The 26,171-nt window shown below is 40.0% G+C and overlaps 1 protein-coding gene across 32 annotated transcripts in view; it reads right to left on the bottom strand.

Annotated features, from left to right (window-relative positions):
* SEMA6D (semaphorin 6D) overlaps positions 1-26,171 on the bottom strand; it is a 227,490-nt gene that overhangs the window by 199,025 nt on the left and 2,294 nt on the right. For 21 of the 32 annotated variants that reach the window (XM_086848387.1, XM_086848358.1, XM_086848378.1 and 18 more), the window contains exon 1: positions 11,468-11,586. The exons of 3 other annotated variants lie outside the window; for them this stretch is intronic. The gene's annotated coding sequence lies outside the window, so the exon portion shown is untranslated. Of the gene's footprint in view, positions 1-11,467; positions 11,587-11,909; positions 11,987-12,685; positions 13,270-18,182; positions 18,372-26,171 lie in introns of those variants that run through there. 8 more of the 32 variants (XM_086848361.1, XM_086848337.1, XM_086848342.1 and 5 more) reach the window with 5 other exon arrangements.

The following is a 26,171-nucleotide window of genomic DNA, read 5'->3' on the forward strand; positions in this document are numbered from 1 at the left end:
GGAAGCCAAGGAGCTGCCCAGAGTCACAGCTCAGCTCTCCTGAAAGCTGCTACCAAGGCTTTCCACACTATGCACAGAAAGTCAGAGTCTCTTCACTTGCAAAGCTACTACATTTCCAGAGAAGGAAGAGAAAATTCAATATTGTGTACAGCAAAGGCAAAAACACCACAAAACAAAACAAGGTATTTGTTTTCACTACCAGAAGTTGAATGAGTGCAAGGTCATCAGCTGGCTAGGAAGGGAAATCCACTCACCTTCTTGCCATTTTACAAAGCAGATAAGGAAATTGAAGTTCTTCTTATCCATGCCATGTTATGATGTCACAAAATCACTGTACGAAAAGAATACCTAGAAAACCAAAACAACTGTGGCTTCCTAGAACATAAGACTTGAAAATGGCCCTAAGAAATTTCTCCAGATTTCTACATAATTACAAGTACCACCATTGAGGATGGAAGGAAAATGAACTTTTCCCTTTAGACCACCTCTGAACTAAACTGATTATTGTTATTGTGCTTATATTGCAGCAGCACCTAGATGAAGGATGTGTATAATCCTTTAAGGCCCATAATCTGTCTAGTCATTTCATGGCTTGTTTGGAACAAGCTGACATTAGCACAACAAATGAAATCTCCTGAACACTCTGCATAAACAATAGCAAAAACTGAAGAAACCTTCAGGCTAATTTAGGATTTTTTTCCTTGCACCTGTTTCTCTCCCCAGGAGTACATGTCCAAGGTGCACATACTCCGAATTCAGCTTGTTAATCACAAAAGTATCTCCATAACTAGAAGAAATTGTAGAAGATGCTCAGTCTGAAGTTCACTAATGCTGCACTCACAAACAACTTCTTATCAATTCTTCAGGTGGAAATTTTACAAATGTTTTGTTTGTTGAAGGCAATACTGATTTTCATGTAGCCTGGGCCTGTGATCAAGATGGACCACTGACCTTCTTCAGCTTATCTTAGCCATATACAACTCCTTCATCTAAACTGAAAAACTCAAAAATGTAGGACAATAAATTAAGCTGTATTTCCTTTCATTAAACATATAATATTATTATAGCTTTGCTTGTCTTCCCTTCTCCATCCCTCACAAAGTTTCAGAAATCTTCAGTAAAATTCATTTTTCCTACCCACTTGCAAAAATTTGGGTTTTTACAACACAACTATCATCATAAAGGAAAAAATAAATGAGCCCAACTTTTTCTAACCTGAAAACTGAGAAGTTTTTGTTAGGGTGTTTTTTGTTTGGGTTTTTGTTTGTTTGGGGTTTTTTTGGGTGTTTCTTTCAAAAACAAACAAAAACGCCAATCAATGTTTGCCACTGAAAAGCAATTCAGACTTTCAGCCCACCAGTCCTGCTGCAAGCAAGACATTGTTAACGTTCAGGATTTTCAACATGACAAATTCTGATTCCAATTCCCTCTGTTTCCCAACAGCACGGGCACAAATCCCGGAGTGTTTCCTCTGCAGCACACAGAGCCCAGCCCTTGGGAGAAGGGCACATCCAGTCATTTGGGTGGCCCAACACTGACTTGAAAAAGCTGCCAACACATGCTGATCTCCACCACCTCAAGGCTGCTAAATCCAAACCACCACTTTGAATGTCAGAATGAAACCTGCAAGCAACATGAGAAGATTAACAAGTGATAGAGGTGCCTAACATCTAGCTCACAACATTTTGCAAGTTTTCCATCCAGGGTCTCATTTTATTTGCACATCTCTCACTGATGGAGGCTTCCAGGACATACCCACACCAAAGAGCACTCCACAGCCAGACGAACAGCAGCCCCACAGTGTAAATATAAGTAGAGGTTAAAGCTCTTGGCAAAAGCAAAGGTTCCATGTTTCCCCAAGATCTATGAGCACGACCTTCAACACATGTAAATGAAACAACATCCTCATTCAACGGACTGAGCTAGATATGAGTATTCATTAATATGAATTATTCATCATAAAAGACATAGGGATTTTGAAAATCTTATTTCCATGTAATGATTTAAATTCTATACTACACACCAAGTTTACATAAAAATGTGTCTTTTAATAAGTTCCTGGCATCACCAGCATTGCATATTTTTGTGGCTTTCTGGATTTTTCCAAGGTAAGAAACAGCTGATCAGCTTTGCCACTACATTTTATAAATTTTGTAAACAAATTCAGGAAACAGGGTACCTATCCCTATATATATGCCAACATTGATCTGGCCTTATAAAATATTTTGCTGTAAATATCACCTCTAACTTCAGTTTTTGTTGTTGTGTTTTTCCTGGAGTTTTTTTGGTTTTCCACATCAAGAGGGCAATATTGAATAGGAAAACTAATGAAATACAGACCAGATAGATGAAGAAAGAAAATGAAGTGAACCATCACAGATTTTATATTCCTTCATCAAACTTTTTTCTTTTATTTTCTTTTATTTTTAAGGCAAACAGTATATTGTTTTGTTGCCTAACCAGCTCTTCCACGTTTCAGGCTAATCCTTCACATAACCAAAACCCAAAGATTTACAATAGTGAAGTGACAGTAGAAGAGTTTGTATCAGCAGCCAGAGGTATACCTTTCAACCAGTACAGATACAGTTAAGAGGAAGGCTTCGTTGTAAAGAAAAATAATGTGCATAATTCAGCAGCTATGCCATTCCACACACATATAATTAACAAGTCTTCAGCTCATTAGCAGGCTGTATAAAATACATATAATATGCTGTGCAAAACTGATTGAGAATAAAAAGCTCCTCATGCATTAAAATAAATTATTTAAATTGTTTTGAAAGATTGCTATCAGTAGCATTCAAGGATATGATTCCCAAAACTACTCATGGCTCCAGCTTCTGCAGCCTGACGTTTTCACCAGATATCTTGCCATGCTCATTCCAGCACGATGCATTTGATCAGTGACTGCTAAGGTTCTGCTCCAACCCTGAGAGGGGAATGGGACCAAGGCAGCACACGCAGCTGCCGCAAGGAGCCCCACGTACACAGATTCCCAAGGGTAGGAGGCTCCAGTAGCACAGCATGTGCATATTCACTATAGATGCAGAAAGGGCTTTTTTGGGGAGCAACACACTCAGCACACATTAGCATCTTCTCTTTACCTGTGTATCTATCAATTAATCATCTGCACAGGTTCAGTGCTCCTCCTCCAGCCACGCAATGAGGGCCAGGCCGTGCTGCCCCTCATGACACCAGCACTCAGAGGAGACTGTGACACCGTGAAAACGGGTCTCAAGGGATGAAATAGTTACTCCTGAGCTGTAGTGACATCTCCTGGCAACAAATCGAGAAGGTCTTTTCTCACACAGTGTGCCTTCTCCAGGAAACTCTGGAGGGCTTCAGCCAAACGGCAACAGTCATGGTGCTCCCTCTAGCCTGGCTCCAAAGGCACGCTGCCTAGAATACCAAGCAGAACCTCCTGATTTACAAAGACTGCTGACATTTTAGAAAGCGAGAGGCTAAGATACAGGAATATCAGCTCTAAGATCTGTGGATTTATTGTACCACACATTGGCCTTTCTTGAGCGGTTGGAAAAATTGCTGCAAAAGCTAATCAACTCGCAGCTTAATTCATACCATGACTCTTGCAAAGTGTTTTCTCACTTCACTGTGAAGCCCTGTCTATTTGCTAAGAGTTTATACCTCTGCCCTCCATGGATTCCTGACAAATACTGTAAGCATGATTTTGGTAAGAAGAATGTAAATTAACACAGAAGACAAAAAATAGCTTTAGGACCACCTATAACCCAAATATCATAATATGAAGAAAAAACATTTCTCCCTTCTTCGGTGTAAGCAACAAAGTCAGTGTAAGCTGTAAATTCTGCAGAAAGACAGATGATAGCTGCTTACAAGCATTCTAAAATACATTAAATATCATAATAGTGGAAAAGAAATTGATTATAGAAGTTTTAAACAGTGGACTTGGAGGCAGAGGGACACCCCTGAACCTTACCAAAATCCCCACATTGAAGAGTCCTGCAGAACTAACAACTCAAGTACTTATATTCAAGTGAAAGTCAGGCAGCAAATGCATTGATAGTCTAAGTTTATCTTGTTCAATGTTTTACACAACAACCTGTGTTCCCCCCAGCCCTGACCAATCATTATAAAGAATTCTGAAGGATTCGATTGCTGTCATTATATTATCCCTGTCGTAATTTTTGTGCTGCCTTTATACAGTTCAATTTTCTTTATACTTACGTAATAATAGAAAGCTGAATTTTTGCTTGTTTTCTTTTGTGTTGTTCTCTCCCCCCACCCTAACTCTTCAGAGGCAATTACAACAATTTTAAGTACTTTGCATATGCTGCAAGGCAATCAAGAAAATTCATTTGACAAACTGGATTACAACTGTCTGCCAGAAAGCAAAGTGGTGAAAACATTTCCAACAATTTCTCAATGAGTATGTGTGGTAGATGCTTAGAGCACACTGAAATAATGCACAAGGAAGAAGAGCTCTACACTTACAGTTTCAATAAAGCAAAAAGCCCCATGAAAATTGTGTATTTTCTCTCATCATATCCAAAGTTAAACTGAAAAACACTTTTAAACAACTGAAAGCCTAACAAGGTAAGTCCCCTTTTGCAAATAATTTCCATCTTCAGAAATTCCATACTCACAGGTCATGAGCTGGACCATGTATGAGAACATTTCTGCAAGATGGAATGGTTGCAGAGCAGTGTTACTTCTCAGACTGCAGTGCTCTCAGATTTAACTGTATTTTATCTTCATTCCAGTTTATTTTCAAGCTGGTAAATACCAACACATGTACCAATCTCTTCCACTCTCTGCACAGATCCATCACCATTGTAATGCAGTCATCCTAGGCTGGATTGCTATGGAAATCTCTGCTGCCATCATTATCAGGTAATTTCTCCCCATCACCCATACACTGCAGACATGCCAGTTCTATGCCCACAGTGTAATGGCTTCTCAGTGTACAGCTCCATCCTGCAAGACAAAGTCACTCACAGGGACACTGTACAGAAGTATAATGTGGGAAATCTCAAACTACTCCAAACTACTCCACATGCAGCAGTCCTCAGAGCAGTGGGGTGCTCCAGTTGTGTTAATTCACACTGCTTTTCTTACTTAACTGGCTTTCAAGCACAGACACATCCCTGCAGGTCTGGGGATCTGCACACAGAATATTCCAGACTACCCATGGTGTGCCCAAGACCGGACAGCAGCTGTGTGCCTGCCCAAAGCTGCCCAACATTCCCTTTTACAAATGTCATTATACTGACATTTCACAAAAAGGCTTTTTCGTTCCCTTTCTTGCACTTTCTTGTGCTTTTTAAATAAATTATTGATCAGTGATATATGATAAAGCAAGGGTTTTAGTTTGCATGCAGTTTGCTAAGAGGAAATGGGAATGCTTTAACAGCGACAAGTAATGTTTTCCCTGGAAGATTTGAAGGCTTTCCTGTATTGGTGAAAAGAATTGACATTTGATCAAAACAAAATAATTTTTAATGTATCCTCATGACAGAGACTAATGCTTCACACGTAAGAAGAAAAACTTGCTACTTTCTAAGTGTGGGAAATTCTCCACTGAGTTTAGAGTTAAATAGCTGTCTTCTTTGGAAATTCAGCATGTGTTCAACACATTTTATCTTGCATATTCAGGGACATGGAAAAACCCTCCCCAGATTTTTGTTGTTTGGGTTTTTTTAAATTAGGTGGAGCTATGGAGGCAATGGGCAGGAAAAGCTTCTTTCCTCAAGCAATCTGGAGAAAGAATGGAGTTTTGTCCATTTTCACATAGGAAAAAGATTTGACTCACTGCTGGAACAGGAGTGAGAGACCTAAAGAGACTGTTTAGAAAAAACTCAGTTTTAGTTTAGAAAAAAATTTGGATTTGGATACTCGATTTTTTTGACTACTATTCATATACTGGAATTTTTCACTTTTTATGTTATTTTATGAAACAAAAAGGCACTTATTACTGCATTAGAATTTGCACTATAAACACAGATTTTCATGCTAATAATGTTTATGTAATTTCTCATTTATAGTTGAAAAGTCTCATCTTGATCTTTTGCTTTGTGAAATAAATGGTTGATTTCCATTCCTTCTGAAGGCAATTCTTCTTTTTAATTTTACAGCCTCAGACAGGTTCATTCACCTGCTCTTTGAATTATGGGAAAGTGAAAAAAGTAAAAGTTACTTGAAATGACAAAGTATAAGTGGGCCTCCCTCACCTCAACCCCAATTCAAAGAAGCTGAACTTTATGATCTGACATTTTCAGGTTGGCTATGTCTGATTCTCTACTGTACATTTTCATTATATGTGAACAACTCATTCGTTTCCTTACCACACACCAACAGACAAATGAGGTTAAAGTATTTTTAAAGCAGATTTTAAAAATTTGGTCCATATTGGAGTTGCAATACTATTTCCCATTATGAACTAGCAAGACACTACAAGTCATGAAGAAATGCAGGGCTGGACTACTCCTTTCTAGAGCAACTACAAAAAAGCCAAAAGCTGTACTTCAGCCTCTCCCAAACCACTTGTAACACATATTGTAGACCAAAATTAAGCTCTGTAGAAGGGAATAGATCTCAAAGTTTCGAGCCTTGGAAGACCAGCAAGGAAAAGGGGCAAGGCTGTTGACTCAAGATGACTCTTTTTTGTTTAGAAGCAAGCAGAATTAACCAGCACTGTCAGTTATCTTTTCAACAAAGAAAATTAGGATCACATATGTCTCAGGCATTCTGTGCAATGGTTCTGCTCCCATCCAGGGGATGCAATTCTGCTGCTTTCCAGAACATGAAGGTATCACCTGCTTTCGTAGTAACACTGCTTATCAGGATACAACCTCTTCACAGAGAAAACTTCATGTGCTGTGTTAGTGGCACGAAAATTCAAGTTCAGAAACATAATACCAGTTACAGCTACATGCTACAGCTGGATACAGAAAATGTGCTGTCACATTGTCATAACTAGCTTTGAAGTGGGAGAAAAAGTTGTAGGTGTAAAGAGATCTTAGAGCTAGTGAGCAAACCAAACAGTTGGAGTACAAGGAATTGGGTTCTTTGGATAGACTAAAAGAGATAGAAGTGGTGTATCAGCAGGAAACATAAGGATTAAGGAATACGAAATATTTCTGAGAACTGAAGGAATATGATCAAAACCAGAAGTCACAAAATAAAGGTAAAAGTGGACTTTGTAAAGGGAATTACAACCTAGCAGAACAGGCAGGGTGGATTCAGCAGAAGCTAACCCCACTGAAAAAGGTCAGAGATACTGAAAGGGGAGCTCCCGCTAGCGAAACAAAGTTAAGAATATGTAATTGAAGCTGCTTAAAAATACTATCATAAAACTGATAGGAACTCCTCCTGCTCTGGAAGAAAGGACTCAAAAGCTTCTCTTCCAAGTGGAGATCTTTCCCACTTCAGCTAAAGAAGCAGACCCTTGGCTAACAGCAGTGTATGCACTTACTGTGCTTGCAGGCATGTCACTGTGAAATACAATGACTCTTCCTTGGCAAAGGAGGCTTGTCTCAAACATCTGAATTGTATCATAAAGTCAAGTGATCTTCAGCTTACAAGGGAAGAAATAGTTATTTTATGCCATCAAAAAAACCAAACTCCCCCAAAACCCCTCCCTCATTCTCTCATTGAAAAACATTAATTTCTAACTTTGACACACTGCCCAGTAGCAGCCTTCAAAATAGTTAAACTTTCTTCTCCTTTCTCTTACTTTGATTAATAATTATGTCAAAGATTTGTCTGATTTTCTAGACACCATTTACATTAATTCACAATTAAAGTACCCACAATACCATCATAATTTGAGACACAGACTTTTCTCCCTTGAAACTTCCTGTACCCACCATGGTTTACTGCTTCCTTGTCTAGAAAAGGGATGAGCACTAAGTGCTTCCTTGAGGGAGCAACAACACTTGCTCACTTCAGATCAAACCTAGGACTGGCTTTATGACCTAGAGTTCCCATGGATGTGCACTTTTTCAATTTTCTGTTTCACCACAATGCATTCAAGCAGAATCACCTGGAGTATCAGGAATAATCAATGTAGCTGTAGTATGGCACAGAAAACCATCAGATAAATTGGTATGTATTCTCCAGCCCGTGTTTTATCATCTGCCATTAACACTGTCATTTATAAAAGGGTCTCCTGCATTTTGAATCCGCTTGGGTTTGAGTTAATTTAAAAATACAGTGCCAAGGCAGGAATTAATTCCCAAGATAAAGGTTTAAGAGACAGTATTTAAAAATAAATTAAAACCAGTTGTAAAGAGCAGCAGAATTCAATAATAAATTTTCAGTACCTCTCCTGGGTGAACAGCAGAGGATGTGATCCTCCCACTACATCCCCAAAGGAACCTCCCAGTTTTGTCTCGACTCTAAGCACATCAGCCCCAGGGCCAGAGCACAACGGGACACGGGAGGGGCTCCACTCCATCCATCCCTGGCTGTGACCACCACCTCTGCTGTGCTCTCCTGGGTTCCAGGAGGAGGTGGGATGAAACTGAGCTCCAAAGACCCACATTTCCATTTTTGGGAAGTGACAGTCCAACAGTCCACAGTGCACAGTGCCAAGTATAGCCATGAAGTGAGGCATTCAAAAGCTGTAAATTGGTTTGGGCCTATAAATACTGACCCTTTCCAATGGTTCATTCTTGAGTCCGCAGACAAGGAAGCAGCATTAGAAAAACGTAACTGTGTTACAAATACTATGCTTAAGAACGACTGAGTAGTTAAACATTTATATAAAAAAACAGACCAATAAATATTTTTTTCCACATTTTAACATGTTAAGAAAAGCAATATTTATGCAAGAGGTCCTTTAAAATTAGCACATTGCTCTTTTTGACCTTTGAAAATTTCAGCTACCTTCTTTCTCAGACATTTGGTAAACCTGACCTTCTGCTGCAGATTATATACCCTTAACTACTCCAGGATCCAACAAAGAATGCTCCCAGACCCCTCCTGTAGCTTCCCCACACTTTCCAATAGAAAGCTCCATAACCTGAACACACTGAGGTATTTAAACATAAATTTCCAAACAGATATACACCAACCAAAGATCTGGAGCTAGGAGAGAACTCATTTTAGAACAATAGCTTTTTTTTATTTATTTCTATTTTTACAATGACACCATAATCAGAAAACATGCAAATATGAGCGTATAAATAAATCTCTATTTTGGGGTCCTGAGAAGTTTCAGCAATTGCTTGTAGCATAATGAATGTTTGTAATTCATTAGATTCTGTTTAGAAATGCAAAGCACACCACAACATCAGTGATGTTCTCTTTATCTTAACAAAAAGACTACTACACTTAATGTTTTTCTGACAGAGCTAGCATGTTTTAAAATATGTAATTCTTCTCAACAATATAATGTTTTCAATGGTGTGTTCCTATTTGAATTAAATTAACTGTAGTAATGTCATATTTCAGGCAAGCCTCTGCTAATTATCCCAAAGAGCTTCAAAATCTTTACAGTATATTCACTGCATTTACATCTTCTCAACAAACTTACTGGTCTTGTTTATATAATTTTGCAAATGACAAGATGTGTAGGATAACGATCTAAATGAACTAAAAATTGTGTCATGGGCAGATCCTTCATAGATTTGCAATTTGTAGCTGTCAATCTTCCTACAGCTGCTAGATAACAAAACAACAGTTCTTTTCTTCATGCAGACAAGCAAATTCAATAAAGATTGGTAAGGGTTCTTTTCCAAAAGAAATCTCTAGTTCTCCACTGTCTATTAAACCTTTCCTTATATACATCCTGATTGCTTTCTTGTTTTTCTTAGGGAAAGAAAAACATCATAGCAATTCTGTGTATTTTAGCACCATATTTAACCAAAATTGACTTATGTGAAAAAAGGGCTTGTCAGCTAAATATTTAGGTGAAGAGAAATAATACAAGGGGAGAAGGGGAAACGAGATGGAGAGACTTAGAACTCACATCACACTGTGACTGGAGAACACAATGGCAGTAATCAAAATGATCATTAAAGGGAGCCAGTCTATTTCTCTATCACTTTCTCAATCAAGACCTGCCTGAAACGGGCCAAGTTTTAATAACATTTGAAAGAGAACACAAACAAACAATAAACGGAAAAGAAAATCTTAGATTCGAAGTTGTGAAATTAATAGGGGCGCTGCCTATAAGATTGAGGTTTTTTCCTTTTTCTTGAGATGAGGGCATAAACTGAACTGTAGCTACAAATGCTGTTAAGAACTGGATCAGGGACCAACATCTACAGTGACAGGAAAGAAAACGAACTGACTCAAGAGAAAATAATTACAAAGAGAGAAATAAAAATAGAAAATTAAAACAAATTGCTACTGTTGTAGAGAGGGACTAAATGGCTATATTGAGTGATAATGCAAGCATTTTATTCCTGCAAAAAACTTGTATTTTATTTTTAAAACTGCTATAAGGTTTCTTCTTACTTTAAGGAAAATATATAGTAAGTTTCCATCATCACAACGCCAGTTCCACATCATGGGCTTCCCTTTGAAATCAAACTCCACGTTAGACAGAGGTGTTCACAGAATGTGCTGCTCCCGGGGGCTAGAAAACTCTAAGCCTCAAAAGACTAATGCACTTAGCAAGTCCACCAAGGATCATCAAACAAAAAGCATTCAAGGCAGGCACGTACATTTGGTCGGTCCACTGAGATTAGCACCCAGCACCACTTGATGCACACAAGCAGCTTGCTGTCACGAGTCGTACCACTTCTTACATCAGGTATTTTTCATCATTGCTACCCTGCGCAGCTAAAGAAATACACCTTTGTGGGTGCAGCAAACAAAGTGATCAGGACACAGACTTGTATGAGGAAAGGATGCTCGCAGGTGCCTGTGCTCGGCGAGTCCCTGTCAGAGAGCATTCATTCGCCTCATACATCTCACGGATTACTCAAGATGCACATGTCTTATGATGGCAAAGGGGATTCATGAATGCTGCAGAAGGAGACCTGTAACAGCACGGCCGCTTCTATTGAAGACAACCGAGAAGAGATAACATCGTTTAAAACAAATAAACCTTTCCTTACTCGACGAGTAAAAAGGTCTAAGGCTCCAGCTAGGAGCAAAACTGGAAAGAACACCTGAGAAGAATTAACGGGAACGGCAGCCCCGGCAGTGCCGAGCTCGCAATCGCCCCAAGTGCCGGGCGGACAGACACACGCAGCCCCGGCGGCAGCCCCTCGGTTCGGGGCTCGCTCAAACCCCCGCGGAATCTCCCCGGCAGAGGCTCCCAGCCGCCCCACCTCAGCCCCGGCCCAGCCCGGCCCCACCTCGCCCCCAGGCTCGGGGCGCCGGAGACAATGGGCGGGCGGCGAGACCCGCCCGGCGCAGCCCCGCGCAGCGCCCGGCATCCCCCGGCACCGCCGCTCCGCGCCGGGCAGCGGCACCGCGGGCAGGCGCGGCCGGAGCCGCTGCCGCGGCGCCCGGAGGGACGGAGGGACGGACTTACGCGGGTGCGGCAGCGCCGGCGGGGACTGCGCGGCTCCGGGCGCGGCTGGCGGCGCAGCGGACTCGGCGGAGCGGCTGGAGCCCGGCCCGCCCCGCCCCGCACGGCCGCGCTCCGCACCCCGCCCCGCCGCCCCGCCCCGCACCTGCGCCCGCCCCCGCCCATTGTCCGCGGGCCGCCCCGCCCGCCCCGCGCACCTGCCCGCGGCCCCCGCTGCCCCCGGCTGCTCTCCCCTATCCCAGGAGGGCAACAGCCCCGGCCACCTCCCGCCCGGCCCCAGCTGCGCTGCGAACGCTCCTCAGCAATCGATGCAGAAGTCGTTTGACTCAGCTGCGGGTAAAGGTGGCAGGCAGACACTGTCCTCTGCCCAGTAACTCTTGTACTTTTTCTGCTTTGCACCCCGGCGAACTTTCCCGTGGCATACGGGCTGATTCCATGGACTCACCTGGTTCCCGGGGACTGCCAGGTCCCGTCCGAGCCGGGAACCGCAGTTTGGAGAGTGCCTCCGCTCCTCGTTAACACCTGCAGCAGAGTTAGAGCAGACAGCTCAGGGTCACTCCCCATGTTCTCCAACAAAACTCCAGTTTTTGACTTTGTTATGAAACGGAAATCTTTCTGTTTGGGTTTGTATTGTTGAAGATTTTGCATCGCTAACTTTTTAGGACTCCCTCACATCCAACACCAGAGATAGCTGGATTTGATTTTGAAAAAAAAATAAAAATAAAATAAATGTAAGCTCATTTCTTTAAAGCCTCTGGGTTTGGTTGTTTTGGGGTTTTTTGCTATTGTTTATTGAAGACCAGCATTCGTGGAGTTGCAACCTAATGTCTAATCTGGATGTGTTACTCTCATTTTTACTGAAAAATAAAAATCATTTGGTTAGTCCTAACCTGAGTTGAGAAACCAGATATTCTCTTTGGAAAATAATGGAAACTAAAGCATATAGATGAGAAACTATTTTTCAGTTTATCTTCAAGCATAATCCATTAAGAAAAACATCACACTCTTCTCCAGGTACACGCTCCTCTACAAATAAGGAATAGGTTTGCTACAGGGGAAAGTGATACTTGTGTGGGGATGAGGACACTATTATATACTGGGGGGGAGGTTTGCTCACAGTCCTGTAACGCAAATTTTGTTTTTCAGATTCTGCTACAGCAGCTTGGCTTACAGCCATGAGCAGGGGAGCTGACTTTGGTATCTTCTCTGAAATCCTCTTACCTTCTTTTTCTGTCAATGGCAGGTGCGGGTCCAGTGCCACAGACTTTGTCACTTGCTCTTCTGGGCCCTGCCGCCAGCCGGAGCCCACCTGAGGGACAGCCTGTCCCGCAGCCCTTCTGAGCCTCTGAGCCTTCTCTCACTCTGCCATGAAAACCTGTGTGCTGGGTCAGTCTGACACTGGGGGATTGCCTGCCGGGGGATTTGCCCTCAGTATTTTTGCAGCTTTAATTCTTGGTGGAATTTTTCAGGTTTCCAAACCGCATTTCTTCCTACTTTTCCGAGCGAGCTGAAGCGCTCGGGGTCCCTGTTGTGTCTTTGATTTTGGGAGCAGACTCACTGTTGGCCATTCTTTTGCAACTGTATCTGATTTCTTTGTCACCGTGACCATGAACCGGACGCAGCCAGAAGGACTGACCTGGCGGCAGCGCTCTGGTGGCCGCCGAGGTGGGAAGCAGCCCGGCTCCCTCACCTGGCACCTCTCGGCCCTGCCCCGGCCGTGCTCACCTTGTCCGGCTGCCTTGCGCACCTTGCTCCGTCCCTCACCGGCTGCGGGGCTGGCCCGGCCGGACTCGGCCATTCCCGGCTGGACTCGGCCATTCCCGGCTGGACTCGGCCATTCCCGGCGGGTTCCAGAGGTCCCCCGGGCAGGGCTGAGCCCCTCACAGAAGCTCCGGGCTGGAGGAGGTAGAAGGATCAGGGTGAGGCAATGAAGGGGAAAGGCGGGGATGACGACGACGGAGTATTTTTTGACTTTGTTTCTGTTTTAAGTTGCCAATAAATTAAATTAATTTTTCCCAAATCAAGTTTTGTCTTTGGCGGTAGCTGGTAACTGATCTTCTTGATTTTATCTCGATCCATGACATTTCCCCTCATTGTGTCCCCTGTCCTGTGGAGGAGGACAGTGATGGAATGGCCAGATGGGCTGGCGGGGCCATCAGAGCCAATCCTGTTCGGAGCAAAGCAGCTCCAGCGCAGGTTGTTACAACTTCTGTGTGTTGTGACAGTCCAGCAGTGCCACAGGGGTCCTTTTCTGTCCATCCTGCCATCACCACCCAGCTCTTGGCTGCCTTTCCCACTGACTCTGCAGAAGGCATTGAGGGTACAGCGGTCAAATTTCTTATGCTGAAATGCCCGTTTGGCAAGAAATCATCCCATTTCACTGCAGTGCAACACTGCCTGAACAGGGCGCTTTGGCAGACAGTAGCACCTTTCAGTTTTCTGATTACAATACTTGTGTGAATGTCCTGGAGCCAGGTCAGCCTGTGTATTTGTATCCTACAGTCTCCTTTGTACAATTACACTGTGACCACATGGGGCAGAAATCTCTATTCACTGTCAATCACTGTACTCTTTGCACTTCCCTTTCTGTACCACACATGATCTCAGTTGAACATTCATTACTGGAAAAGAGAATGCTCCCCCTCTTTTGCTTCTTGACAATATCTGCTTGAAGTTGTGAGGATGTGTCTGTCTTATAAATCAGTTATTAAATTGCCTGGAATTTATGCTTAGTTCCCTTTGAACAAAATTGTAGATAAATGGTAGGTGATTTTTTTTTTTCTGTGCACTAAATTCAACTAAGATGCAGTTTTACTCAGTCCCCTCAAATACTTGACAGATTTGGATTATCTTTGCTGAATAGTTTTTTGGTGTCTTTTCAGGAAAAGATTCACAAATGGGTCACTTTCATCAGTCTTCCCTTTTCTAGTATCTTAGAGGCTAGGTAAATTCTGAAGCATGAAGGGGATTCAGGTCTCATTCTCTTCTCTGCCTGAGTGAATTTGAACTCTCATTGCCATATACGAAGTTGTTATTTGGGGGTGCAAGGAATGAGAATAGAAGATTATTTTCCTGCAAATACTTTTTTCAATATGAACAAATAACATTGACTAAAGCAGGAATTAGATCAGAGTCTCCTCTCAGGTAAGAACCAGAAGGCTAAAGCACTGCTCATACTTCTCAGCCAACATGTATTTCCACATGGAGTTCAACAGTGCTCCAGCGAGAGAGGCAGGAGGAACCTTGTTTTGCAGGTGGAGGACACTGGTCCTGGATATGGGAATGTGGAAGTGAATCACTAACAAGAAAGGGAACTAAGCCCAGAGAGTTAAGGTGGTTTTGACTCTTGTGGTGCTACTTCTCCTGGTAGCTTTCTTAAGGTTTGGATGGACAAAGAACTTGTCCAAAGTAGGGAAGCTGATTACCAGCTTTCCTCCACTCAGCCTTGTGTGTTCCCTTTTCTTAGTTAGCAGTCACTGTAATTTGATGTCATAGCACTGCATTACTTTTTCCTTGCCCTTGCAATTTCCTAAAATAAAAGCTATTATCTTCTCTGATCTTAATGCCTCGTTCAGTTTACACCAAGTTCAGCGTAAATTAGAATGCTTCCTGGAAGCATCCATAGCTACTTGGCTTTGGAGGTACTCACCACAGGCTGCAGAAGACTTTGTCAGGTGACAGGAGAGCTTGTATAATTTAACACAATATAGGCACTCCAGGATGTTGGCAAAGCAGGCAAGAACCCTCAGAAGCTGTTTGTGAGAAATGTTGTTCTTCACTATTAAGAGTTTCTGAGCCAATGCCAATGTCTAGTTTACCAAAAGACTTTGTCAGCACTGTTTGGAGGCAGATCCATACCGTGCTGTTCTGACACGTAACAGCCCCTTTGGAGATATACCTATTTCTTCTTCAATTGTTTTCCTAGGGCTGCTGGAAGAGGATGATCCCTATCAATGCTGCTGTCCTCGCTATTTCAGTTCCAAGCACTGTTGATGGCACTTGTTGGGCAAATTGCTCTTTATGCGACACTGTTGCTCAGCAAGGTATTTCTGTCTGTCAGCTGTTACAGATACTGAGAGATAATGTTGCTTGTTTCACAGATTTCTTATTAACAGCTTATTTTTGCTTACAGGACTCACAGTACATATCCTGAATATCACCAGCTCTCAGCTACATTTCTCTAGTGTAATATTTGTAATATTATCAATATTTCTGAAGCTCATATTGCATCTGGTCCCATGATTCAGCTGAAATTGAATTGGTTTGTGATCTAATAACTCAATTGCAAATATAGCAGCCTTTTTTTCCTGCAGAGCATTTAAATCAAGAGCTTGTGAAGCAATTCAAGTCATATGGCAGATATCCTCTTATTCCTTTGAATTCTCACTTTTTTTTTTTTTTTTTTTTTTTTTTTTTTGTGTTTATTGCAGAGGAATATGGAGTCCTTAGTTTTGCCTCATGACTCATCTCCAAAAAGTTTTTTTGTTATTTTCTTTCTCTCAATTGGAGATGCACTGAATTAATCTTCATGTCGCTGTCTCAGACCTCCTACCTGGACTCCTATTGGTGGTACTATAATTGTTTTATACTGTGTGTGATTTTTGATGTGATCTTTTTCCTGCAAAATTTGGCTGACCTTGTTTTTGCACTGCCTATGTTTTTTGTCTTTATAGTAATACAAACCAATCAAAACCTCCTCTGCTTTAACCACTGTCCCACAGACAATCTAATCTCTAAGTAGAAACTCTTAAGATCTACATACTTTTAAGTGAGAATGGCAGATTTCTTAGGCCAGTAATTTAAACATGTATTCCCTCATTGCTTTTCCTTATTGGCATCAGGAAAGACACATTCTCTTGAACTTTCTAGCTACACTTGCCATTTCAGTGTTGCAAATATCATTCTCTGTAATTCCATGTCCTAGCTAACACATTCATCTATTATATCCCCAGCTTCTTCTCTTTGGTTTCTCTCATAGTTTCCTATCAATATGATATCTCAGATTCCAATCAGATTTTAGTGTTAGTCATACCAATGATTTGATGTTTCAGTTGTGCCTCTTTTACTAAGAATTTGTTTCAGAATCTTCACAAACAGCACATTCTGTTACACTTACCTGACATTTTAAAACAATCATAGACAAAATAACAACCACAGTTTCACAGTTAGTTATTATTATTATGAATGGTTCATGAAAGTGTATATCCTGTAGAATAAGATAGAAATTAGGGAGAAGTTATATTGTATAGTGTTTGATATACAAAGAGGTAAAAATACCCTATATAGTAGGAATTTGAGCTCAATTTTCAGTACAGCTCTTGCATCCATGAAACACTTCCCACTGGCAGAAATAACAATATTTTTTCAGAATCTTTCAAAATATTTCACAGTTCAACTACTGTAAAGGCAAGAGATACCTTAAAAAAGTGCATCACGAGTTTGTTCACTTTCAGAAAGGGGCTGATTCAATTGCTGGATGCATTTTTTCAAAAAGCAAATACTATTCAGTAAAAAAGAGTAAAGGGAGGAAACTAAGCCTATAGAGGAAAAAAGTTAGAGTCAAAATTATCCAAAAGGAATGATATCCTTCATGCAAATGAATGCCATGTGCATCCTGTTACCTTCCTATCTATTCTGTCAGAGAAATGCTTGTGTACCATAGCAACAAGCACATTTCATAAAGCTTATATGTGTTAAATCATTAAACTAAAGATCACTTACTTCCTCTGAATTGACAAGCAGCACTTTTGTTGTTCTTTCAAGCAATAGTTAATAAAATATTCATAAACTACTCATAAATGGTTAAACATGCTGAAGGCTTGAACTTTTACATAGTTTCTTTCATGTTTCCTAATACATGTGCAGAAAGATTTCTTTAAAGTAAATACTACCCTTAGAACATGTTTTAATGTGGTTTTTGTGCACAAAACTCAAATGCAATTATGTTAAGAATTTGATTGCATAGTATAACTTGTATTCCCACTTCCTCACCTTTAACCCTTCTAAGTGGACAATGGGGTTTTCTTTCTTGTTACATAAATTATTGTCTGTGGAAACACTTCTTTAAATCTCTGGACAATTATATTCGATTACCTGTAATGTTATATTTTCAAATTATGAAAGAATACTGTACTGTGGCTTCCTATCTTTTTATGCCATCATTCTTTAATGAAATCCAAGATGATCAGTAAGAGAGTTAAAATAAATTGCAGATTTTCAAAATATGTGATTATATATATTTTTTATATATTCTTTTATGGGACTATATATATTGTATTTTTCAAAATATAGGATTAAGTTCCATTTATTTTTCTGCCCTACAAATGCAAATGCACTGTGTTTGTTGAAGTAATAAGTGTTAAATGAAAAGTCTCGGCCTTAGGGAATTCAATTCTTCATGAACTTCAATTCAAGTAAAAGCTTGTGTTAATATTCAGTATGACAGAAAGGACAAGAATCCATGGTTTGCTATAATTTCAACCTATGTTCAACCAAAGATGTAGGCACACAGTGACCATCTCACTCAGTGACAGAATGTACACAATGCAATACACAGTGACAGGAAGCCCCATTTAATATGATCTACCAGAGGGAACAAGAAGGGGGAAGCAATACATGGTATACCAGACTGAAGCTGAACAATCAGGAGTAAACAAGAGTTAGCAGAAGGCCCTAAATCAGTTTTAATGGTGAAGAGGTTTTTCAGGATAGTACGTACCCAGGCATCCCTGTGAGTGCTATAGTGATCCTATGGATCCTATGTAGTTGGATCCCTATGGATCACTGAGACTGCCAGCCCAGCACAGACCCCATGGTTGGACACTCTCCCCATGGGAGAAACAGAGTCCCAGTGGTGAGACAGTGCAGAATCCACAGGAATTTTATTGGTTTCATGAAACTGTAAGTCCTGTAGAGTAAGACAGAAATTAGTGAGAAGTTATACTGTACAGTGTTTGATTGCTAGGGCTGGCTGTGGAAAGTGATTTTGAAGTTATGTAATATTTGTTGTCAAAGAAAGGTTAAGGCACAGGGAATTTAATAATATTTTCTGAAGTGATAGATCACAGAAATAGAACATAAAATTATTATATATACAGGAATACACTATATTTCTATACATAGACAACATCAGCAAAGAATTTGTGATTAATAAGTAGGCTCAGTTTTTCTCTCCACAATAACTGATAAAGAGTAAGTGATGGCAAAAAGGATCTCACAATCAGTTCAAGCAATGGCAAACTAAATTTTATAAATATAATTTACACTACGAATTATTTGCCAAGCTACTCATAGGATTAATAGTAGCTTACAAAGTATTTAGTACAGGTACACAGAAACACCATAGAATGAACTTCTCAGCTTCAGCTAAAATTTGCACTTTGATAAGTGAATAACACAATAAACCTATATGGTTATTATTGTTGTTGCTATTGTCTAAACAACTATAAGTTGTTGCTTTGGAATGTGTTGTACTAAGTAACTAACTTTCACTGGGGATAATATTTATGTGTGCAGGGGTTGGTATTTTTTTGTGTGCAGAATGTGATTTCACATGAAAATGCCGCATAAGATGAGCTGATATTCACCTCTTCTAGTGAATTTCCATTGATAAGGGTAACAGCAACAGTAACCTGAGCTTGGACAACTAATTTGTGTGGTCATTCTAGCCTGGAAAAGGGCTGAGACCTGCAAATCAAGGATTGATATTTAAAGTCTTCTTTTTGTCCCCAGGAGAGCTGTAGCTGTACTTGAGATCTTGAGGTCTTGCCCTCAGTTAGCTTGCCTGAGAAATTATCCTTGGATTACCTTGGATCATTGATTCCACTAATGTATGGGCAGTAGACATTACCTACTGCCAGATTTAAGATTTAACTGAATAGTTACAAGCAAGTCTGAGTCTTGCAAATGGCCATACAACATTCTTTAATGAGCAGCTAATATTTCTGTTGAGCAGGAAATGTAGATTACTCTTCTCAAAGAGAGACTGCTAAAAACTTTACATTTTCTGCTAAGTCTTTCTTCTAAAGCAGATGTATTCATGTTTAAGATTGGTAATATAATCCTAGATAAAAAATAGTACCCTTAGAGGATCTGTTTCTCCTTAACAGCTTTTCAAAAATCTAGTATTGGTTGAATTAATCTGCACAAAAGATTTAAAAACAGCCTACTGCAGGCTCTGCTTTTGTGTGCTTGGCAGAATGAATTACGAATGATTGCATCATTTACATTCTAAGTTTAGTTTTCAAGTATGGTTGATTTTGCTTAAATGAGAATCCTGTAGCTATTTAGTAATTAGGACTGATAGTTCTATGAAGTTTTTAATTGGTCCCCAAACAGGTGTTTCCTTTCTTCTAAAAAAAACCCTAGGTGTATTTTTGCCCCTGCTGCATGTAAGCTCATGGAAATTTCCTGAATATAAAAGCATGCAATGTTTATAACAACTTTTTATTATAAAATAAAAAAATATCCTATGTACCTGCTCTGCTAATGCATTGGATTTGAAGCTCAGTCAGGCATAATTTTGTAACAGTGCTCTGCACCCTTGACCATGATAAAGTCACCAAAAACTGCAATTGCTCACTACAGATGGTCTGATAATATTTTATGGCAGTCTCCATAATAAGTGTTCTACATAATAATTATGAGCAAGTTAGATATATAATGCTGTTTTTCAATATAGATGGTGTCTACTAAATATAGAGAGAAGGTTTTGGATGTATTGAAAATAAACCTGTTACTGCCTATAAAAATCAGGTATCATTTACACTGACTGAGTGTCAGGGATGATACAATACTTGAAGGGGTTGCTCCTTTGAAGTTCCTATAAATTGTCTTAGCTGTATTGTCTCAGCTCTTTGTCTCTACTTTGAAAATGGCAGCAGCTGGCAATCATTTATCATATTTGATTGTTCTCCAATGATTCGAGCTCAGAGAAGTTACCTTATCATCAGTGCAGGCAATTTTTATGTAAAGTACCAGTATTGACTACAAGAGATCTGATGGCAGTTTTAAAACATTTCTGCATTAACAGCCTTCTCACTGCATTTAAGCATCCTGTCTCTTAGATGCTGTGATGAATGTGACACTGCTACTATATGTTCTAAATACCCACTTTTAATGGTGACAACATCTATTCTTCAAAATGGTAATTGCCTAGTGCTAACTATCTTTGCAGCTTATGACCACCTTGGGAAAAATTCTCCTCTAAAATTGCACAAGTGTTTGGTTAGAAATACATAATTAACCAGTTACCTTGTTGGAATTAAATTAGGATGGAACCATGGAATCATAGAGCTGTTTATATTGGAAAAGACCTCTGAGATCATTGAGTCTGTCCATTAACTCAGCACTGCCAAGGCCACAGCTGAACCATGTCCCTAAGTGACACATGTACATGACATTTTTATACCTTCAGGGATGGTAACTCCAGCACTTGCCTGGACAGCCTGTTCAAATGCTTGACAACCCTTTCAGTGAAGAATGTTTTCCCTAATGTCCCATCTGAGCCTCTCCTGGTGCAGCTTTAGGCCATTTCATCTCATCCTATCACTTGTTATTTGGGAAAAGAGACCCACCCCCACCTCTCAGGTGGTTGTAGAGTGAAAAGGTCTCCCCTGAGCCTCCTGGGTTGAGCCCCCCAGCTCTCTCAGCCACTCCTCATTCACCACAGTGAATACTGAGACATGGAAACTCACAGAGGAAAAAAGAGTAGAGGGTGAACTCAGAGAATTAGAAACTGGTGCTAAAAAAGCTAAAAACCACAGGCCCTTTTATCCTCAAAAAGGAGAAAGAATTGATGAAATCTAGTCACTTTAAATGAATCAAACTCATCTTTCTTGTAAAGTGGTTTTTTGAAGAGGTTTGTCAGCACAATACTGCACCACCTCAGAATTTAAATGAACAAGAGAATTTGGCATAACTGTTAGATTATGTTTCATTATTTACAATCTTTTTAATTGGTGAGTAACAGTTTCAGAAAAACATGTAGGAAGCAGTTACTTCCTATGAAAAAAACAGCTTACTGTCCTAAAAATGGCGGTTCCTTTTTCACTTGTTTTATTTGAAATTTGAGTGCTTTGGATTAAAAAATAGATTTAAAAATCAAATTTTGCTACAGATAATTTTGATTTGTTGAAGTCAATTTAACAGTCACATATGGCCTTCTCTAAAATCCTTCACAGCCCCCAGAGAGGCTCCAGAGATGATTAAACTCTATCTATCTATGCTCAGCCTTGAGTGCCACACTGCTTTTCTCCAGTATTTTTTTTCTGTGTTTGTGATCAATTGTTAACTAAATTGTTGATACCTTCTCGATCCAGGCAGAATGGTACTTGAGGCATAAATGTCTTATAGCTCTTAATATGACAGATACTTTGCTGAAACAGTATAGAAAGAGTTTGGAATATTTTGATGGAGCAGAAGGTAGCAATATTTTTTTAAACATGATTTGTGCATTATTGAGAGATAGAGAGTGAAAGAGTGAAGAATGAAAACTCTAGATTTCAAAATTTATCAACAAGCCTTTAAACCATCACAACAGATCCTGTTGATTTTGCAGAGCTGGAGGTAGAGTACACTCTCTTAGTCTCTACTAAGGCCAACATGTGTCAAACTCCAAATCCTCTGGGAGAAATACATGCATAAATGCTGGAAGCAATATTGCCCAACCCATCTGCAAGAGGATCAGCTCCATGGTACCAACACTAAAGTCATAAGAGTTGAGAAGAGTTGACCTGAGAGGAAGTGCAAAATGCTACAAAGGAGCTGTCACTCCAAAGTTGAGTGTGAGTGATTGCAGGATTTCTTTGCTTTATTATCACATTATGACACTACACACCCCCTCCCTTTCCAAATCATGAAAATGCTCCTATTAAACATACACAAAGTCCTAATGGGCCACTGAGGATTTTGGTTAAGATTTCAATATGTGGTTCTATAAGGATTTATTATGTAAATGAGTGTATACAAGCCAAATTAATTAGATATTTCATGCATTTTATGAGAAAAAAGAAACTTCTTTTTCATTTTCAGAAGAAAACAGGTGGTAGTTGGTTTACAACATAAGTCTCTCCACATGCAATAGCAACAAAAGAACTTAAATCATACCAGGCAGTCATTCTCTATTTCCTTATAATATTTGTGAAGGAGAACCAAACCAGGCAAGGCTGCAAGCAGAGAAATTGCCCACAAGATGTTTTACCAGTTGAAGGAGGAAAAGCTTTTGAAAGGGAAGCAAAATACAGGAGAGCAAAAACAATTAGATATGCAGCACACTGAATTCAGAAGTGCCAGCAGGTGATGTGCAGTTCTGCAGAGCTATGGGAAAACACATTTGTCAGGTTTATTTATTTATTTGCCTCACAGGTTAATTTTTTCCAAAGTAGAATTGCTTAGCACACCTTTTAAAACCAAATGAGCCTTTCACTAATAGCTTCATGTACATCTAATGAAGAAACTGAAAATACGTTTGATGACAGAGATGAAGGGCACTCAAATTCAAAGAAAGTGCTCCCTTTTGTGATTACAGCCTCTGTGTTCTCTTTGTAAGCTGGGATCAGGTGCCCAAAGCATTAGCAAGTGCATAACATCCATCCTGCTGAAGCCAATGATCTTTACACCACCCCCTTGCCACAGCTTCCCCAACAGCTCTTCTTCTCCCTCCAACTTTCAAAACAGTGAAAGGGGAAGGTAATATTTTGTTTTTTTCATATAGATTGCTGGTGTCTCAAAGCCATGATGAGAAATGCACTTCAAAATTTTCGAAGCAAGCTAACTGGGACACACTGAACCCCTGGCCCTTCCCTGCTCATCTGCTGTATACAGCTAAAGCATTCAGGGTTTGACAAATTCTGTTCTCTGTTGAAAAAAACCATACAAATGATGCAGATATTAGCTAGATTTGATTAGTTGCAAGTGAAGCCAGAGACTTCAAAGTTTTAGTAGAAGATTCTACTCACTTGAGTTCATCAAGAAAACAGCTATTTTTGGACGTGGTCACTTTTAATGATTGTTCCCTTTGCCTTAATAACTCCTTGCCAATGGAAGTGAATGGGTGAGAAAAAGTCTTTTCTACTCCTGCCATTTGCTGCTGTGTCCAAGTGCCCTACAGAGCTGTGGCTGCCTTGCCAACGCCTCCTGCTTGCTAATGGGTTTTCCTTGGGCTTTCTTGCACAGCCTCTTTTCGTGACACTGGTCATGAGTCTGCATTTGGCACCTCTGGGTGAGTGTTGGTGTTCCGACACCTGGCGTACACACTCTGCATCTACCAAGTGTGCTCTTCATACTGATGGAGACAGACTGCTGGCTAGTGATTTTGATTTCTCATGTCTTCATGTTGATTAAAGGTATATTTATCCAGAACCAGAATCTCTTCTAGACATTTAGTCTCTAGGGTGTCTGATTTTACATTTTGAGTAGCTCCAGCTCTCCAGACATATGTTAGCTGAGACAAGCAAGACTGCAATGGAGTTTAAAACTCTAACTCTTGTTGTACTTCTCTGTGACTTTCACTTTTAAATATTTTGCTACATTTCTGTTTTCTGCTACAAACTTATTTCCTATTTTTAATATGATTCCTCTTGAATTCTTACTAGTATACTAACATGCTAAGGTCTGTTGCCTTCTAATGTGACTATTTTGCATGACATCTAAGCTTGAAGGATTTTGATTTGGCATCAGTGATTTCAAGTTACTTGACTGCCCTTTTTGACTGATTTTTTGTGTCTTCCCTCACAAACTGACCTAGAGGTTGATAGTGGTTTAATGTCCACAATCAGTCAATTTCTTATAAAAGTTTGGGCCCACAATTGCTCTGGACAAGAGAAACACTGGGTTTTCTTTAATCTGATGAAAAAACTCAGATGTAACAGTATTTAGGACTTGAAGATAGGCACTCAGGCTGGACTCTGCACACACTGCAGAGAGCCCAGTTAGCTGCATGTGCTTCCTTTCTGAGCTTTCAGACCTCACTCCTAGCAGCTGTCTCTTCTGGGAAGAAATGTCAAAACTGCTGAGAAACTCTCAAAACCTACATACAACTGTGCACTCTGCTCACCTGAATTCAACCATTTTCTGGCATTCTCCCACTTGGGAGATATGTATACTGGCCAGAAAAACCATTTAAACAACAAATCACCATATACATTGGCAGTGGAAATACAGTGTATAATCCCAGGTTCCCAGGACTGAAGAGCATCGCTTGTGCTCATCCCATGTACTTGGACCTCACCAGCTTCATGCCAACATAGACAAGGATCCCTTCTTTATGAACAGACCTCATGTTTTAGTTTGGTTCCCTGATAGACATTTTTTTCTGCAAGAAGTCAATCTACTCCAGCCAGTCTTTTGTTAGTCTGTCATGGGATTTTCCATTAACACAAAGCAAGTTTTGTAGGTTCACAGCCACAGCAAAAATAGCAAAATTTATAGTTTGATATTGACCTTTAACTCAGTTTTGCAAAGAGATGGCAACCATGAGTTATTCTTTTCCTTCAGATTCAGACATCTCACTACTAATCTAACTGTACCCTGCACACAGCCAACATGGCCAGTCTCAAATTCTCACTGGGTGACTCCATATTTGCTGAAATATTTTCACAATACACAACATGTTCTTCCTCGGTTCATTACAAATCTGTAATGCGTCCTCTTAGCTGTCCTTAACAAATATAAGGACACATCAGAGCTTTTTACTTTCCACTGCCTGCTCAGGGAGTCCTAGCACTGATCTTTACTCCAGAGGATGCAGATTGGGCCTGGATCAGCCTCTGGCAGAAGAAGGCTCCTTGCATGCTGTCCTGCTCGTACATAGCAAACTGACCCTGCCTGTCTTACATCATCCTGTGGCTTAGTTTCACCTACATTTCAATATAGGATTCGACACAGTTGTACATTTTAAAAAATGATGGTGAAAAACCAGCCAAATATTATAAAACAGAAGGAGGGAAAAAAATGAGCTTGAATACTTGACTCGTAACTAATAGGATTCTTCACCCATTGTATTTAGAGTAATTATCTTTGAAATGCCTGGGGAATTGAAGGAAGATTTTTTTCACCTGATATGACAGATGTTGTGGTAGGTGCTATAATGCTTTTTCTATAAGCTACACATTTCTGAGATCTCCCACAGATATTCTACCAATCATTCCCCAGTCTATTTAACCTTCATTAGTGCAGTCATGACCGCTCCAGAAAGTAGAAGAGATACAAAAAAATTGTTTAATCTTAATTTTATGAATGAATTTAGTTGTGGAATCTTTTATCAGACAAGAATACTTTTTTGTGAAGGGCACTGCCAGGCAGTGCTGGCACCATAAAAGAATATTGTGCTGTGTTTTCTATTTTATTAGTGATTCTCTGTGAATCATTACTTTATACTGGAAAATTAGTTTAAAAACCTGTGAAAGGTATCAACATTAGCATCTGTTGGTGAATAACATATAGAATTTTTTGGTTTCTAATAACTTGTAAAAGGGACATTTAGAGTTTTATAGCAAGATCAGTATCTGTTGCATTAATCAAACTTAGTCAAAATGCAAATCTAGAATTCTGCAATGATTGCCATAAATTACCTCAGATGTATCCAGCTGTAAATCAGAACAGAATCAGTTTATTATATATTATTCCTTCTTTGTTACATAATTTTCAAACATTTTTCAAGCTCTTCTTTATAAATCTTTGTATATCCTTGGTACCTGTCAGCTCCTGA

The sequence above is a fragment of the Cyanistes caeruleus genome, chromosome 13, assembly GCF_971803275.1.
Source record: "Cyanistes caeruleus chromosome 13, bCyaCae1.hap1.1, whole genome shotgun sequence".
NCBI classification, from domain to species: domain Eukaryota; kingdom Metazoa; phylum Chordata; class Aves; order Passeriformes; family Paridae; genus Cyanistes; species Cyanistes caeruleus.